Source organism: Salvelinus sp. IW2-2015, linkage group LG35, assembly GCF_002910315.2.
Source record: "Salvelinus sp. IW2-2015 linkage group LG35, ASM291031v2, whole genome shotgun sequence".
Classification (NCBI taxonomy): domain Eukaryota; kingdom Metazoa; phylum Chordata; class Actinopteri; order Salmoniformes; family Salmonidae; genus Salvelinus; species Salvelinus sp. IW2-2015.
Window position 1 is genome coordinate 2,953,428 of NC_036874.1, and position 17,170 is coordinate 2,970,597.

A 17,170-nucleotide genomic window follows, 5' to 3' on the forward strand; every position below is an offset into this window, starting at 1 on the left:
GATAGCGCTCGTAGTTGGAACTTTGAAAGTGGCGAACGAACCCCTTTCCCGCGTGACAGGCTTTGTAGCGTCGGCGTCGGGCGACCTCTCCTTACAATGTCTAACTTTTCTTAAAGTTCGTCTTGAGAATGGCTTTATAATTATATCCTCGACCAAATCATATCTTCTCCTCCTTCCACCCATTGTGGGTTGAAAAAACAGCTTAGTAGTACGCGAATTATTCATTTATCAAATTCAGTTTCCTAGTTCTGCATAGACCTGCCCAAGGACCTGCCTCTCAATATTGGTAATCCAATCAAAAGACGTGCACGCACTACGCCTGCTAGCTGGCTCCTGTGTAACACTGGAACAGACAGCAGGCGTACAATAGCCAACTCTAAAGCTGATTGGTTGACACTAAATTTTCATTTCCATTCACTTTAAGCTACAAGCGCCCGCACTGTTGATTCTGAGGCCTGAGGGCAGATTTTAGAACCCTGGCAACACATGATGGCTGAATATGATTGGATAAAAAATCTACATAAAGACCAGCCCTCCAAATCTCAACCTGGGGCTGGAAAGCAGTGCAACCGAGAGGAAAGCTATGAAATGAAGAGTATAACTCTTACTCTGGGGAATAATTTAATACATATTTGTGGGAAAATATATTTAATTTTTTTTTTGATTCTGATGATGTTTAGGCCAGCAGAGAAGGCCTTGCTGGCCCTGACGGGCCACCCACTGGCTGCGGTGCTTCACTCTAGTGGTAGCATGAGACGAGTCTACAACCCACACAAGTGGCTCAGGTAGTGCAGCTCATCCAGGATGGCACATCAATGCGAGCTGTGGCAAGAAGGTTTGCTGTGTCTGTCAGCGTAGTGTCCAGAGCATGGAGGCGCTACCAGGAGACAGGCCAGTACATCAGGAGATGTGGAGGAGGCCGTAAGAGGCAACAACCCAACAGCAGGACCGCTTACCTCTGCCTTTGTGCAAGGAGAGTAGGAGAGCACTGCCAGAGCCCTGCAAAATGACCTCCAGCAGGCCACAAATGGCATGTGTCTGCTCAAACGGTCAGAAACAGACTCCATGAGGGTGGTATGAGGGCCTGACGTCCACAGGTGGGTTGTGCTTACAGCCCAACACCGTGCAGGACGTTTGCATTTGCCAGAGAACACCAAGATTGGCAAATTCACCACTGGCGCCCTGTGCTCTTCACAGATGAAAGCAGGTTCACACAGCACATGTGACAGTCTGGAGAGCCGTGGAGAACGTTCTGCTGCCTGCAACATCCTCCAGCATGACCGGTTGGCGGTTGGTCAGTCATGGTGGGTGGCATTTCTTTGGGGGCGCACAGCCCTCCATGTGCTCGCCAGAGGTAGCCTGACTGCCATTAGTACCGAGATGAGATCCTCAGACCCCTTGTGAGACCATATGCTGTGCGGTTGGCCCTGGGTTCCTCCTAATTGCAAGACAATGCTAGGACCTCATGGCTGAGAGTGTGTCCAGCAGTGTCCTGCAAAGGAAGGCATTGATGCTATGACTGCGCCCGCCCGTTCCCCAGACCTGAATCCAATTCGAGCACATCTGGGACATCATGTCTCTCGCTCCATCCACCAACGCCACGTTGCACCACAGACTGTCCAGAGTTGGCGGATGCTTTAGTCCATCTGGAGGAGATCCCCTCAGGAGACAATCCGCCACCTATCAGGCGAACATGCCCAGCATATACGGAGTCATACAGGCACGTTGAGGATCTCTCTCTTTTTTTTGTAGGGAGGTCATACAGGCACGTTGAGGCCACACACACTACTGAGCCTCATTTTGACTTGTTTTAAGGACATTACATCAAAGTTGGATCAGCCTGTAGTGTGGTTTTCCACTTTAATTTTGAGTGTGACTCCAAATCCAGACCTCCATGGGTTGATAAATTTGATTTCCATTGATCATTTTTGTGTGATTTTTGTTGTCAGCACATTCAACTATGTAAAGAAAGTATTTAATAAGAATATTTCATTCATTCAGATCTAGGATGTGTTATTTTAGTGTTCCCTTTATTTTTTTGAGCTGTGTAGTTGTAAACTCTCTTGGTAAATAGTGTGGTGTACAGCTTATCATGAGATACTCTACCTCAGACGAGCAAAACCTCAAGACTTCCTTGATTTCGTGCACCAGTTGTTTACAAATATGCATAGGCCGCCGCCCCTTGTCTTACCAGAGGCCGCTGTTCTATCCTACTAAAAAAGCTTAAAACCCGCCATCTGTATGTTAATCATGTCGTTGTTCAGCCACGACTCGGTGAAAACACAAGATATTACAGTTTAATGTCCCGTTGGTAGGATATACATGCTCGTAGTTCGTCTATTGTATTATCGATTGATTGTATGTTGGCTAATAGGACTGATGGTAAAGGTAGATTACCCTCTCGGTGACGGATACTTACAAGGCATCCGGACCGTCGGCCACGATACCTCCGTCTTTTCCTCCTGCGAATTATGTTGATGAGGGCCTTGTCTGGAGTAAATCCTTCCGGTCAGACTCGAAGAAGAATTCCTCCAGTATTGGGTGAGTAATCGCTGCCCTGATATCAAGAAGCTCTTTCTGGTCATAAGACACGGTGGCAGAAACATGTACAAAATAAGTTACAAATAACGTGAAAAAACATGCACAATTGGTTACAGGATCATAAAATGGCGGCCATCTCCTTTGGCGCCATTATTATGTCCAACCGGGTCATCAGCCGAATGTGAAGTCAATTGACTGCTCAATGGCGCTGCCCAGGTTGTCATATATGCTATAATGGCACAGATTCAAAAATGAGTTCCCTATCTATCTCTATGGAAGGAATAGATAGAAAAGGGGTGTGTTCAATCGGTAAGCCTAACGAAGCTGCAGACGGAAGTAGGGGAGGTGCATCTGATAGCCAAAAGTCGGACACTAGCTAGGTTTCCATCTAAAATCTGGCGACAGATTTTCATGGGAATATTCTAAAATCCTCAAAGAAAATGTTCACATTTTCCCGCCAGTGGTGTTTCCACCAAACTGACATGTTGAGGATAAAAGTCAGTGCGTGATGACATGGTGCGCACACTTGGTTTTCATGTACTAAATAAAAATTGAATGTTAAATGTGTTTCCATTGCATTTTTAAATCTACCAATAGTTTTGTCACAAACTGTTGCATTAAATAGCAAACGTGCTTACTCTTTGCATGTGCACTCTAGCCAACAGCTGGCAGACACAGTGCGGGTAGGTTAGTCTACATGAGATTATTATGGATAGACAGACTCAAATCTCTTGCCACTTTAATAAATGGATTTAATAAAGTTTTAACAAATCACTCGTCACTTTAAATAATGCCACTTTAATAATGTCTACATATCCTACATTACTCATATGTATATACCGTATTCTATACCATCTTGCCTATGCCGCACGGCGATCGCTCATCCATATATTTATATGTACATATTCTTATTCATCCCTTTACATTTGTGTGTATAAGGTAGTAAATATGAATTTGTTAGATATTACTGCACTGCCGGAACTAGAAGCTCAAGCATTTCGCTACTCTCGCATTAACATCTGCTAACCATTTATTGATATTTTTATTTGTCAAACAGCAGTCAAGCATCGATCATCATGTCACCAGGAAAGGAGCATAAAGTTCATACCGTGCACTTTCACCACCCTGTGAAGTTCATCATTTATTTAATCTGTAGCCTAATAAACGACATGCTTTCCAGAGTCGTAGTGGGAGGACCACACACCATGTCATCGCGTGACTCCAAATTTACTTTGATTATTCGCGCATAAAGGTGTTTCCACTGTCATTTCTCGCATAATTCATTTTATTGACACAAACAGATACCACCATGTCAAACCAACAAATTATGTGTTGGCATTTGTAAAATTGTACCGTAACTGTTTCCATGACAGCTGTCATGATTTATTTTAATAAGGTATGACTTTACTCCCATTAACTGGATGAAAATGTGGTTAGTGTCACCAAACAACTGCATTACACTCAAAATAATTCGAATTCAGATGCTAATCTGGTTGACGACCCTAGTTAGCTAGCTAACCAAACCCATTATGATTGATAGCTAGCATGCAAGCTATCTTGACTGCTACATGCAACAATAACAGTCAAGTTTAATCTTACTGAATGTCTTAACAGTCCAAAACAACATATAAGCCTGTTAGATAAAAATTATATTATGAAATGTACAGGCAAAATGCAAACCACTACAGAATCTGTCTATCTGGTTACACTTCCACATCCAGTTGAGCAGTGGCTCTCCCTGACGGAGACATCCTTGAGTCCCGCTCAACATCCACTCGAGGGCTCCAAAATGGACTGTATAGCTCACCTGGACAGCCTGCCAGGGGGAACCCTCGAGTGGATGTTGAACTGGATGCGGGACTACCGCCTCTAGTTCAACATCCACTTGAGGCTAATACTCAATGACTCGAGGGCTAGGCAGGCTACTCACAGTAGTAGGCCTACGTGGAAAAGTATTGATGTGTGGGATAGCATGTAGCTAACTTTGTAGGGCCCAAGCCAAGTTGGCGTAACCTATAACCAAGCGTAGCCTTTTGTTTTTTTTCCCAAGGTTTGTAATTTTCTCTTGTTTTGTTCTAACCTGGAACTGACTCTCTTCTGTTGCCTCTGTTTGAAACTGCTGGGGCAACCTTAGAGATAGAATAGGCTATAGCCCACTTTCTGGCATGCTTAGGAAATAATTTTACTCCCACTGAATGTTACCTCACTCAGACTTAACATACAGTGCTAAACTTGTTTTGAACTGTGAAATAATTATGGAAAATTGTCTCAAAATGCCAAATAACTGCACACAATTGTTATGTTATTAAACAGCCTAAAATCGATTTCAGGGCAGCCTAAGCAGCCAATAGTTGGCGCTATATCTGCACTACTGTCAAGGATTGATGTGCCTTCCCGGTAATACCCTCGTGTCCCCCCATGGAGTGGCTCGTAGTTGTATATAACGCAACCCCCATTCAGCTGCAAAGGCATCATCAAAGATTTGTATAACTAACCCAAGATAGACCACAGGCTGTCGTTTCCAATGGGAGCAAATGAATCATAGTGGGCAGAACAAGCAAGCGTTCTATCATGTATTTTCGATTTAGGATGGTGCACACCCTTGACTGAACACGGTGTACAACAAATTGTCCGAAAATATGAAAATGGTGGTGGAAAATTGTGTTTAATTAGTACACATTTACCCCGTTTTTAAGCAGCTCGACATTAAAGATGGTTAATGATGTTGATTATGCCTTTGCAGTCTGAATGGAGGATGCTCTATTTACGAGCCGGTCCACAGGGGACACGAGTGTATTACCGGCAATGCACATTAAACCTCGACGATAGTGGCGCTAGATATGCACTATCGGCTGCCTAGGATAGATTCAGGGGTGTGCTCCCTCAGTCCGCACACAGTTCATGCATTTAAAATGTTACACACGTTTTCCAACACTATAGCAATTCGGTGACTGAATCTGCGTTTGTTTGGGGAAAACAAACATCAAAATAGAGTTGGTGGTAAGGTTGTTTACCCCTCAGTAGCAGGGTAATTTTGGAGGGCAGATTGCATTTCTTCTCAGACCAACCCCTAACCCCCTCCCCCCTCTTTCCCCCGCCAGACGCTCAGATATACTAGACTACGAAAACTTTGCTGGATGTTTCAGGAGAAACATTTCAGGACCAGATTTTAATTATTTTTTATAAATGTATGTACACTAAGTACGCTCATTAAATCGTGTTTTACAAAGGGGACTTTTTGTGTCGGTAAATTAGAACACTAGAAACATTGTTTCTGAAGGAGCGCACTGGGCAGAGGCAAGGCAGCGACCCCAAGCATTTTTGTTATTCATCTAATCTCCACAGGCACCTCTTTTCCATTAATTGGACTTGTGACAGGTAATTTGTTTTCATTTGCCATACTTCTTTTACCAAAAGGTTCACATGTTTTGACGGGGAAAATTACAACTAGGCTACAACAACGTGACTGCTCTGACAGGCTGTTATACATGTGCTTTGGGGAAGAAAGCTGTTATTGACCTGTGCGCACAGCTTTAAAGTTTGTGTATAAATTGCTAAACTTATTTAAATAGCCTTGCAAGTAAGCCAATTTTTTCGTTGGTTTTAAGAACATTTAGACTACAGAATGTTCCCCATATCATTACATTTACAACGATTTGTAAATATCTTTGAGAGCACTTGACCATTTTGTAATTTATTTATTTCACCTTTATTTTATCAGGGAGTCATACTGAAACCAAGGTATATTTTACAGATGAGTCCTGAATTACAGAAAATACACGCATAAAAATGCAAAATGCACATCGAAAGAAAAACATGGTCATAAAAACAAACACATTCATCAGCAATAAGGTCATCAATCTTCTTTCAGGATTGCCCGAGAGTTTAGTTTAAGAACATCTAGTTTAAGAACATTTAAGCTTGTTCCACAAATAAGGTGCAAGAAAAGTAAATCAACTTTTAGTTAACTCATCAAAATGCTTTTTAAAAGACAGCTTTTCATCTATCCAGAAGCCCAGATATTTGTTAACAGGGACACGGATCAATTTGGACACCATCCAAAGTACATATCATCAGTTATATTTATGCGCACTAGAGAACAACATATGCTTAGTTTTACCTGCATTCAATACTAATTTCAGGTCAATAAGGTTTTTCTGTAAGACAATGAAGGTAGACTGTAGGTCAGATAGAGCCTGGTCAACCGTGGGGGCAATGGCATACACAACAGTATCATCAACATACAAGTGCAGGATAACATGTTTTACAGACAATATTGTTATTGTAAAAAGTACAGGGCCCAGAATCGACCCATGCGGGACACCTCTCGTTATATACAGGTAACCTGATTTAACACCATCAGTAGATACACATTGAGTTATATTGGTCAAGTGATTATTAAAGGGGTTACATGCAGCCTGGTCTCGGGCCAATTGAAGAAAGACTGAATTAGCAGAGAGTGATCAACAGTATCAAAAGCCTTTGGAAGGTCAATGAAGAGGGCAGCACAATGTTGCCTTTTATCCATACAGTAAACCACATAACTAGGGATGCAGCAGAGGTAACGCTATGACATGGTCTAAAACACGATTGATGTACATTTAAAAAGGTAGGAAAGATCTTAGCTGAGAATTAATCAAGGGTTCAAATATTTTAGCTAGGCAAGACCGTTTAGAAATAGCATACATGACATAAGCCAATGACTGTATGGCAGCGATCATCAACTAGATTCAGCTGCGGGCCGATTTTTACTTGAGCGTATGGTCAGTGGGCCGGATAAGTAATTATAAATAATTTGTAGACCGCAAGAAGCCCAAACAGATACACTATATATACAAAAGTATGTGGACATCCCTTCAAATTAGTGGATTTGGCTATTTCAGCCACACCCGTTGCTGACAGGTGTATAAAATCGAGCACACAGCCATGCAGTCTCCATAGACAAACATTGTCAGTTGAATGGCCTTACTGAAGAGCTCAGTGACTTTCAACGTAGCATCATCATAGGATGCCACCTTTCCAACAATTCAGTTTGTCAGATTTATGCCCTGCTAGAACTTCCCGGCCAACTGTAAGTGCTGTTATTGTGAAGTGGAAATGTCTAGGAGCAACAACGGCTCAGCTGCGAAGTGGTAGGCTACACAAGCTCACAGAATGGGACCGCTGAGTGCTAAAGCGTGTAAAAAATCATCTCATCGGTTGCAACACTCACTACTGAGTTACAAACAGCCTCTGGAAGCAACGTCAGCACAATAACTGTTCGTCGGGAGCTTCACAAGCCTGAGATCACCATGCGCAATGCCATGCGTCAGCTAGATTGGTGTAAAGTTTGCTGCCATTGGACTTTGGAGAAGTGGAAACACGTTCAAATCAAACTTTATTTGTCACATGCGTCGAATGCAACAGGTGTAGACCTGGCTGTGAAATGCTTACTTACAGGCCCTTAACCAGCAGTGCAGTTCAAGAAAGAGTTAAAGTATTTACAAAATAAACTAAAGTAAAAAAAAATAATAAAATAACGAGGCTATATACAGGGAATACCGGTACCGAGTGAATGTGCAGGGGTACAGGTTAGTCGAGGTAATGTAGGTAGGGGTGTACTTGTAGGTAGGGGTGAAGTGACTATGCATAGATAATAACCAGCGAGTAGCAGCAGTGTAAAAACAAATGGGGGTGGGGGATGTCAATGTAAATAGTCTGGGTYGCCATTTGATTAATTGCWCCGCAGTCTTATGGCTTGGGGGTAGAAGCTGTTAAGGAGCCTTTTGGTCCTAGACTTGGCGCTCCGGTACCGCTTGCCATGCAGTAGCAGAGAGAACCGTCTATGACTTTGGTCTCTGGGCTTTCCTCTGARACCGCCTGGTATATAGGTCCTGGATGGCAGGAAGCTTTGCCCCAGTGCCGTACACACTACCTGGTTAGGGTGCTCTCTCTGGTGCAGCTGTAGAACTTTTTGAGGATCTCGGGACCCATGCCAAATATTTTCCGTCTCCTGAGGGGGGGAAGGTGTTGTCGTGCCCTCTTCACGACTGTATTGGTGTGTTTGTGGACAACAAGGAACTTAACTCTCCACCCGCTCCACTACAACCCCGTCGATTTTAATGGCGGCCTGTTCGGGCCAGCCTTTTCCTGTAGTCCACAATCAGCTCCTTTGTCTTGCTCACACTGAGGGAGAAGTTCTTGTCTTGGCACCACACTGCCTGGTCTCTGACCTCCCTATAGGCTGTCTCATCGTTGTCGGTGATCAGGCCTACCACTGTTGTGTCGTCAGCAAACTTAATGACGGTGTTGGAGTCGTGTTTGAACAGGGAGTACAGAAGGGGAAGTCCAGGATCCAGTGGCAGGGAGGTGTTTAGTCCCAGGGTCCTTAGATTAGTGATGAGCTTTGTGGGCACTATGGTGTTGAATGCTGAGCTGTAGTTAATGAACAGCATTCTCACATAGGTGTTTCTTTTGCCCAGGTGGGAAAGGGCAGTGTGGATTGAGATTGTGTCATCTGTGGATTTGTTGGGGTGGTATGTGAATAAAAATATATATATATAATTCTTCACATTTTCAAGCAGTGCGTTTTATATTTTCCAACGTGGCTATACATTTGGGTGAGGTTTTATTTTCGCCTGAGTAGCCTCATTTCACTGCCAAAAATAAAATTAAACCAACTAGTGTTCAGCGAAATAACAACGCAATGTCAAATACAGCTAGCCTAGTCAAATAATTAACATCCAATCACATTAACCGTTACTCTCTCGCGGGAATTCCAGAAATGGTCCATATGTGGCCAAACGTAGCTGCTGCTCATTCCGTTTGCTCGAAAATTGGTGAATGGTTAAAAAAAAGTAAGGCCTGCGTCCATAGAGACACATACCAGCTCTATGGTAGTACTGCTACTACCAGCAGTACTACACCTGTACCTGTCAACGACACAACTTGTTCTGCTTCCACGAGCCCATCCAATGCTAGCATAAGTATTTCTACATTTGCTGTTAGCCCAGCTAGCATGGACACTGACAGTTGTGAATCTGATGCAGCCGAAGAGCTACTGCCCCCTTACCCGGGAAAGCACCGAACAGCAGATGGGGACATTGGACCATCGAAGAGGCGCAAATATGATGAGAACTACATTGATTTGGGGTTCACTTATATTAGTAGTGCCTTTCATCAGCCACAGTGTGTTATATGTGCAAAAGTACTATCTCACAACTCAATGAAACCTTCACTCTGGCGCAGACATTTAGAAGCAAAACATGCCAAAACATGCCTGAAAAATGTTTTTTTATGCGAGAATTAAGACGACTTTAGATTAGTAAGACATATAAATGCAACAGATACCATTAATAAGAAGGGGCTAAAAGCGTCTTATATGGTGAGCTACCGAGTGGCTAGAACAGGCAAGCCCCATACTATTTTGGAGGACTTAATTCTTCCAGCTGCTGGGGGAAAAGGCCAAAAAAACTATACAGACAATGCCTTCATCAAACAACACTGTTTCACGACGCATCAGTGACATGGCAGGACATGTTTTGAAACAATTACTGCTTCGCATACAAGCCAGTGAATTCTATGCGTTACAGCTGYATGAGTCAACAGACGTGGCGGGCCTGGCACAGCTCCTGGTATATGTCCGTTATGTATATGGGGGGTCAATTAAGGAGGACATCCTCTTCTGCAAACAAGGACAACAGGAGAGGATATTTTTTAAGTACTGGACAGCTTTGTGACAMCAAATGGACTTTGGTGGTCAAGATGTGTTGGTATCTGTACTGATGGCGCAAAAGCCATGACAGGGAGACGTAGTGGAGTGCAAGCAGTTTCTCCCAACGCCACTTGGGTACACTGCAGCATCCACTGAGAGGCACTTGCTGCCAAGGGAATGCCTGACAGCTTGAAAGACGTTTTGCACACTACAGTGAAAATGTAGTTTGGGCAAAGCCCCTGAACTCTCGTGTTTTTTCTGCAATATGCAATGATATGGGCAGTGACCATGTAATGCTTTTACAACATACAGAAGTGTGCTGGTTATCAAGGGGCAATATATTGACACGAGCTTAATGTTTTCTTTACTGACCGTCATTTTCTCTTGTCTGACCGTTTGCATGATGACGGGTTTCTCACACGACTGGCCTATCTGGGTGTTGTTTTTCTCGCCTGAATGATCTGAATCTAGGATTACAGGGACTCTCCGCAACTATATTCAATGTACGGGACAAAATTGAGGCTATGATTAAGTTGGAGCGCTTCTCTGTCTGCATTAACAAGAACAACACACGGGTCTTTCCATAATTGTATGATTTTTTTTGTGTGCAAATTAACTCAAGCTTACGGATAATGTCAAATGTGATATTGCGAAGCACCTGAGTGAGTTGGGTGCGCAATTACGCAGGTACTTTCCCGAAACGGATGACACAAACAACTGGATTCGTTATCTCTTTCATGCCCTGGCTTCAGTCCACTCACCGATGTCTGAATAGGAGTGCCTCATCGAAGTTGCAACAAGCGGTTCTGTGAAAATTMAATTTAATCAGAAGCCACTGCCAAATTTTGGGATTTTTGAACACTGATGCCCTTTGCAAACACATACCTATGTGAGAGTGGATTCTCGGCCCTCACTAGCATGAACACTAAATACAGGCACAGACTGTGTGAAAAATGATTTAAGACTGAGACTCTCTCCAATACAACCCAACATTGCAGAATTATGTGCATCCTTTCAAGCACACCCTTCTCATTAACCTGTGGTGAGTTATTCACAATTTTCGATGAACAAATAAGGTTTTATATGTAAGATGGTTAAATAAAGAGCAAACATGTAGGTATTACAGACTTTGTCAGTGAGAGCTTGACAATGTCAGTGAATACACTTGCTAGTTGGCAGTTCTCTGGAGTGATGACTCACACATCACCATCTGGCAGTCCGACGGACAAACTTGGGTTTGGGAGGTGCCAGGAGAACGCCACCTGCCCGAATGCATAGTGCCAACTGTAAAATTTGGTGGAGGAGGAATAACGGTCTGGGGCTGTTTTTCATTAATTGGGCTAGGCCCCGTAGTTCCAGTGAAGGGGGATCTTAACACTGACATTCTAGACGATTCTGTGCTTCCTTTGTGGCAGCAGTTTGGGGAAGGCCCTTTCCTGTTTCAGCATGACAATCCCCCCCGTGCACAAAGCGAAGTCCATACAGAAATTGTCTGTCGAGATCGGTGTGGAAGAACTTGACTGGCCTGCACAGAGCCCTGACCTCAACCCCATCAAACACCTTTGGGATGAATTGGAATGCCAACTGCGAGCCAGGCCTAATTGCCCAACATCAGTGCCCGACTTCACTAATGCTTTTGTGGCTGAATGGAAGCAAGTCCCTGCAGCAATGTTCCAACATCTAGTGGAAAGCCTTCCCAGAAGAGTGTAGGCTGTTGTAGCAGCGAAGGGGGGACCAACTCTATATTAATGCCCATGATTTTTGACTGAGATGTTCAACGAGCAGGTGTGCACATACCTTTGGTCATGTAGTGTATAATATTTGAGTAAAACATAATCTGTTCAAACCTTGCTTAAACTTGTATATGGTCACATATCTCTCTATTATGCGTGGGAATACTTTGGAACAGATTTACAAAATGAAAATCACTTGCTTTAGTTTTTACAGTATTTTATGTCCAACAATAAAAGTCCTTTTTTAAAAACGTTTTTTTTTGCTTAGAAAACTTAGGTGGCCAAATGAAATCACCCGGGAGCCACATTCGGCCCCAAGCCACCAGTTGGCATAGACCTGCTGTACCATAAATGTTAAAACTGACTGGGTTAACAGTTTCGGTGCTTGTAGTAGCCTAGTCTGCTTTTCTTACTTTTTATTTGTCCTTTTCAGTTCAGGCAAAATGCAATAACCTCAACTCTCTAGGCATGGGAAGTAGCTATTTATAGCCTAATGGGCTAGATGAAAACCATGACTGAGGTTAATAGTATTTTCTAAGAATAACTTAGTTTAAACTTTGTTTACTTGAGGGTGAGCCTAGTCTTCTTTAAAGTAGAATGCTGTAACAAACACGAGTATTGTCCTTTGTTATAACTCTTGCAGCATTTGGTAGATTAAGATATTGATTGGCAGTCCTTTGTTGTTAATCCTGTTCTTATCCCTGGTTTGAGTGTTTAAATCCCTGTTTCTCTCTAAACCATGCCACACTGCTCCAACTCAGAAACCTTAAGTATGAGTAGTTATAGTCGCCTTATGGAACAGCTTCTCTATGCCTTGGGCTAGGGATGGAACAGATAGGGTCTGTGCCAAAAGATGAGCTCTGATCAGAGTCAGTGGGGCTAATCGTTTTAATCACTGTCATATTATTATATTAACTACAGTGACGGCCATCTGATGCCCATCACAGTATGGRATTCCTTCATATGGAAATCTACATAATGTATAGTATGAGTTCTGCCACCTCATCTGCTGCCAGAGTAGTTCTTAATTATCATATTTCAGTTGTACAGAAGTTGGACAGAAGTCCTGAGGACAGTGACTTAATCTGACAGGTGATGCAGTGAATACATAATTAGATATATAATATGGCTAATTTGTATGTTCACCGTTCAATTCTCCCAAAATCCCACATTCATGTTCTGCACATGAATCAAATATGCTCACAGTTCCCTAGAGATTAGTGTCAGGTGAGTACATTCTTCTGCAGCACTCCAACAAACAAGATTTTGTTTAAAGAAACATTTAGGCTTACAGTTGAAGTTGAAAGWTTACACACAGTTAGGTTGGAGTCATTAAAACTCATTTTTCAACCACTCCACAAATTTCTTGTTAACAAACTATAGTTTGGGCAAGTCGGTTAGGATATCTACTTTGTGCATGACACAAGTAATTTTTCCAACAATTGTTTACAGACAGATTATTTCACTTATAATTCACTGTATCACAATTCCAGTGGGTCAGAAGTTTATATACACTAAGTTGACTGTGCCTTTAAACAGCTTGGAAAATTCCAGAAAATTGTCATGGCTTTAGAAGCTTCTGATAGGCTAATTGACATCATTTGAGTCAATTGGAGGTGTACCTGTGGATGTATTTCAAGGACTACCTTCAAACTCAGTTCCTCTTTGCTTGACATTCATGGGAAATCAAAAGAAATCAGACAAGACCTCAGAAAAAAAATTGTAGACCTCCACAAGTCTGGTGCATCCTTTCAGCAATTTCCAAACACCTGAAGGTACCACGTTCATCTGTACAAACAATAGTATGCAAGTATAAACAACATGGGACCACGCAGCCGTCATACCGCTCAGGAAGGAGATGCGTTCTGTCTCCTAGAGATGAACGTACTTTGGTGCAAAAAGTGCAAACAAATCCCAGAACAACAGAAAAAGGACCTTGTGAGAATGTTGGAGGAAACGGCTACAAAAGTACCTATATTGACATAACCTGAAAGGCCGCTCGCAAGGAAAAAGCCAGACTACTAGTTTGCAACTGCACATGTGGACAAAGATCTTACTTTTTTGGAGAAATGTCCTCTGGTTTGATGAAACAAAAATAGAAGTGTTTGGCCATAATGACCATCGTTATGTTTGGATAAAAAAGGGGAGGCTTACAAGCCGAAGAACACCATCCCAGCCGTGAAGCATGGGGGTGGCAGCATCATGTTGTGGGGGTGCTTTGCTGCAGGAGGGACTGGTGCACTTCACAAAATAGATTGCATCATGAGGAAGGAAAAGTATGTGGATATATTGAAGCAACATGTCAAGACATCAGTCAGGAAGTTAAAGCTTGGTCACAAATGGGTCTTCCAAATGGACAATGACCATACTTCCAAAGTTGTGGAAAAACGTCTTTAGGACAACAAGGTCAAGTATTGGAGTGGCCGTCACAAAGCCCTGACCTCAATCCTATAGAAAATCTGTGGGCAGAACTGAAAAAGCGTGTGCGAGCAAGGAGGCTTACAAACCTGACTCAGTTACACCAGCTCTGTCAGGAAGAATGGGCCAAYATTTCCCCAACTTATTGTGGGAAGCTTGTGGAAGGCTACCCAAAACGTTTGACCCAAGTTAAACAATTTAAAGGCAATGCCACCGAATACTAATTGAGTGTATGTAAACTTCTGACCCACTGGGAATGTGATGAAAGAAATAAAAGCTGACATGAATCATTATTTCTACTGTTATTCTGACATTTCACATTCGTAAAATAAAGTGGTGATCCTAGCTGACCTAAAACAGGGACATTTTACTAGGATTAAATGTCAGGAATTGTGAGAAACTGAGTTTAAATGTATTTGGCTAAAGTGTATGTACACTTCCGACTTCAACTGTATCTGCTGTCTGTAACAAAACTCAGGACACTTTCTGCCTAGAGTGCCAATGCCTCCACAAACAACACTCCAGTGTGGGAGTTTTGGTTTAAGAGCCACAACCGGTAAACACATGATGYAGAAAATCTAGAAGGGCTTGGACAAACATCTGTAGAAAGAATGGTCTATGTGTGAAAAACAGACTGTAGCGGTGTGCGGCATGCCGTCGTGAGCAGTGGACTGCACATTCCAGCTGAGAAAAAAAGATGAGTTACAGTGCCTTCAAAAAGTATTCACAACCCTTGACATTTTCCAATTTCTTTTGTTACATACTGAATTTCAAATGGATGAAACTTAGATTTGTTTGTCACTGGCTTACACACAATACCCCATAATGTCAAAGTGGACTTATGTTTTTTTAATATTTTTTTTTACAAATGAATTAAAAATGAAAAGTGGAAATTTCTTGAATCAATAATTATTCAACTCCTTTGTTATGGCAAGCCTAAATAAGTTCAGGAGGAAYAAATGTGCTTAACAAGTCCCTTAACAAGTTGCATGGACTCACTCTGTGTGCAATAAAAGTGTTTAACATGATTTTTTTGAATGACAACCTTATCTGTACCCCACACATACAATTATCTGTAAGGTCCCTCAGTAGAAGAGTGAATTTTAAACACGGATTCAAACACAAAGACCAGGGAAGTTTTCCAATGCCTCGCAAAGAAGGGCACCTACTGGTAGATGGGTCAAAAAATGTATATATTTTTTTWAAAGCACACATTGAATATCCCTTTGAGCATGGTGAAGTTATTTATTACACTTTGGATGATGTATCAATACACCCAGTCACTACAAAGATATAGGCGTCGTTCCTAACTCAGTTGCCGGAAAGGAAGGAAACCGCTCAGAGATTTCAGCATGAGGCCAGTGGTGATTTTAACAGTTACTGAGCTTAATGGCTGTGATAGGAGGGAACTGGGGATGGATCAGCAACATTGTAGTTATTTCACAATATTAACCTAATTAACAGTGAAAAGAAGGAAGCCTGTACAGAATAAACATATTCCAAAACATAACCCTGTTTGCAACAAGGCACTAAAGTAATACTGCAAAAAATGTTTCGAAGCAATTCACTTTTTGTGCTGAATACAATGTGTTTTGTTTGGGGCAAATCCAATACAGCACATTACTGAGTACCGCTCTCCATATTTTCAAGCATAGTGGTGGCTGCATCATGTTATGAGTATGCTTGTAATCGTTTAGGACTAGGGAGCTTTTCAGGATAAAAAATAAATGGAATGGAGCTAAGCACCGGCGAAATTCTAGATGAAAACCTGGTTGTCTGCTTTACACCAGACACTGGGAGATGAATTCAGCTTTCAGCAAGAGAGTAACCTAAAACACAAGCCACATCTACAATGGAGTTGCTTACCAAGAAGAAAGTGAATGTTCCTGAGTGGCCAAGTTACAGTGATGACTTAAATCTACTTGAAAATCTATGGCAAGACCTGAAAATGGTTGTCTAGCCAYCAACCAATTGGACAGAGCTTGAAGAATTTGGAAAAGAATAATGGGCAATTGTTGTACAATCCAGGTGTGGAAAGCTCTTAGAAACTTACCCAGAAAGACACTCAGCCGTAATTGCTTCGAAGGTGATTCTAACATTTATTGACTTAGGGGATTGAATACTGACCTAATCAAGATGTATTAGTAATTTATTTCACTATAATATATATATTTTTTACGAATGTTAGAATTTTTCTTCCACTTTGACATTACATGGTGTTTTGTGTAGATCGTTGACAACAAATTACAATTAAATCAATTTTAACCCCACTTTGTAACTCAACAAAATGTAGAAAAAGTAAAGGGGCGTGAATATTTTCTGAAGGCAATGTATCTCTTTAACCCCCTGACCAAATATCAAGTGCAACTCAACCCGGGTCTCTCCTCCCTGCATCTCGATACTGCCAGGACAGGATACCTGTGTTCTATGGTGCAGACACTGAAATAGCCCCCTCTACCCTTACCCCGAGTCAGGAGCTAATAACATAAAGAGATCATGGGGGAACTGTTTGAGTCTAGCAGCAACAGACTCTGGCCTCCATAGGTCAGCTATAAGATCACAAGATGTTAGGGTTATTCGAATGCATCACCTCAATGTTTAATTCCTCCCCGCTGGTCAGGGGCACAAACAAGGAATGTGAAGTCAAGAATAAGTGCTAATTCTGTAGATGTACCTATTCCCTGTAGTTTCATTTCTTGAGAGAGATTGGTGTGATTTCAAGAACAGTCCTTTCTTTGATAGTGAAGTGTTAAAGTTGCAGGGTGTTGTGACTCCCCTCACAACC

The 17,170-nt window shown here is 42.2% G+C and overlaps 1 protein-coding gene and 1 long non-coding RNA gene across 6 annotated transcripts in view; both read left to right on the forward strand.

Annotated features, from left to right (window-relative positions):
- The window catches only part of LOC139023739 (uncharacterized), a 183,684-nt gene that overhangs the window by 41,817 nt on the left and 124,697 nt on the right, over positions 1–17,170 (forward strand). The gene's annotated exons all lie outside the window — the stretch shown is intronic.
- Positions 5,612–17,170, forward strand: part of LOC111959165 (FXYD domain-containing ion transport regulator 6-like) — a 28,411-nt gene continuing 16,852 nt past the window's right edge. For all 3 annotated transcript variants that reach the window (XM_023980642.3, XM_023980643.3, XM_023980645.3), the window contains exon 1: positions 5,612–5,919. The gene's annotated coding sequence lies outside the window, so the exon portion shown is untranslated. The remainder of the gene's footprint in view (positions 5,920–17,170) is intronic.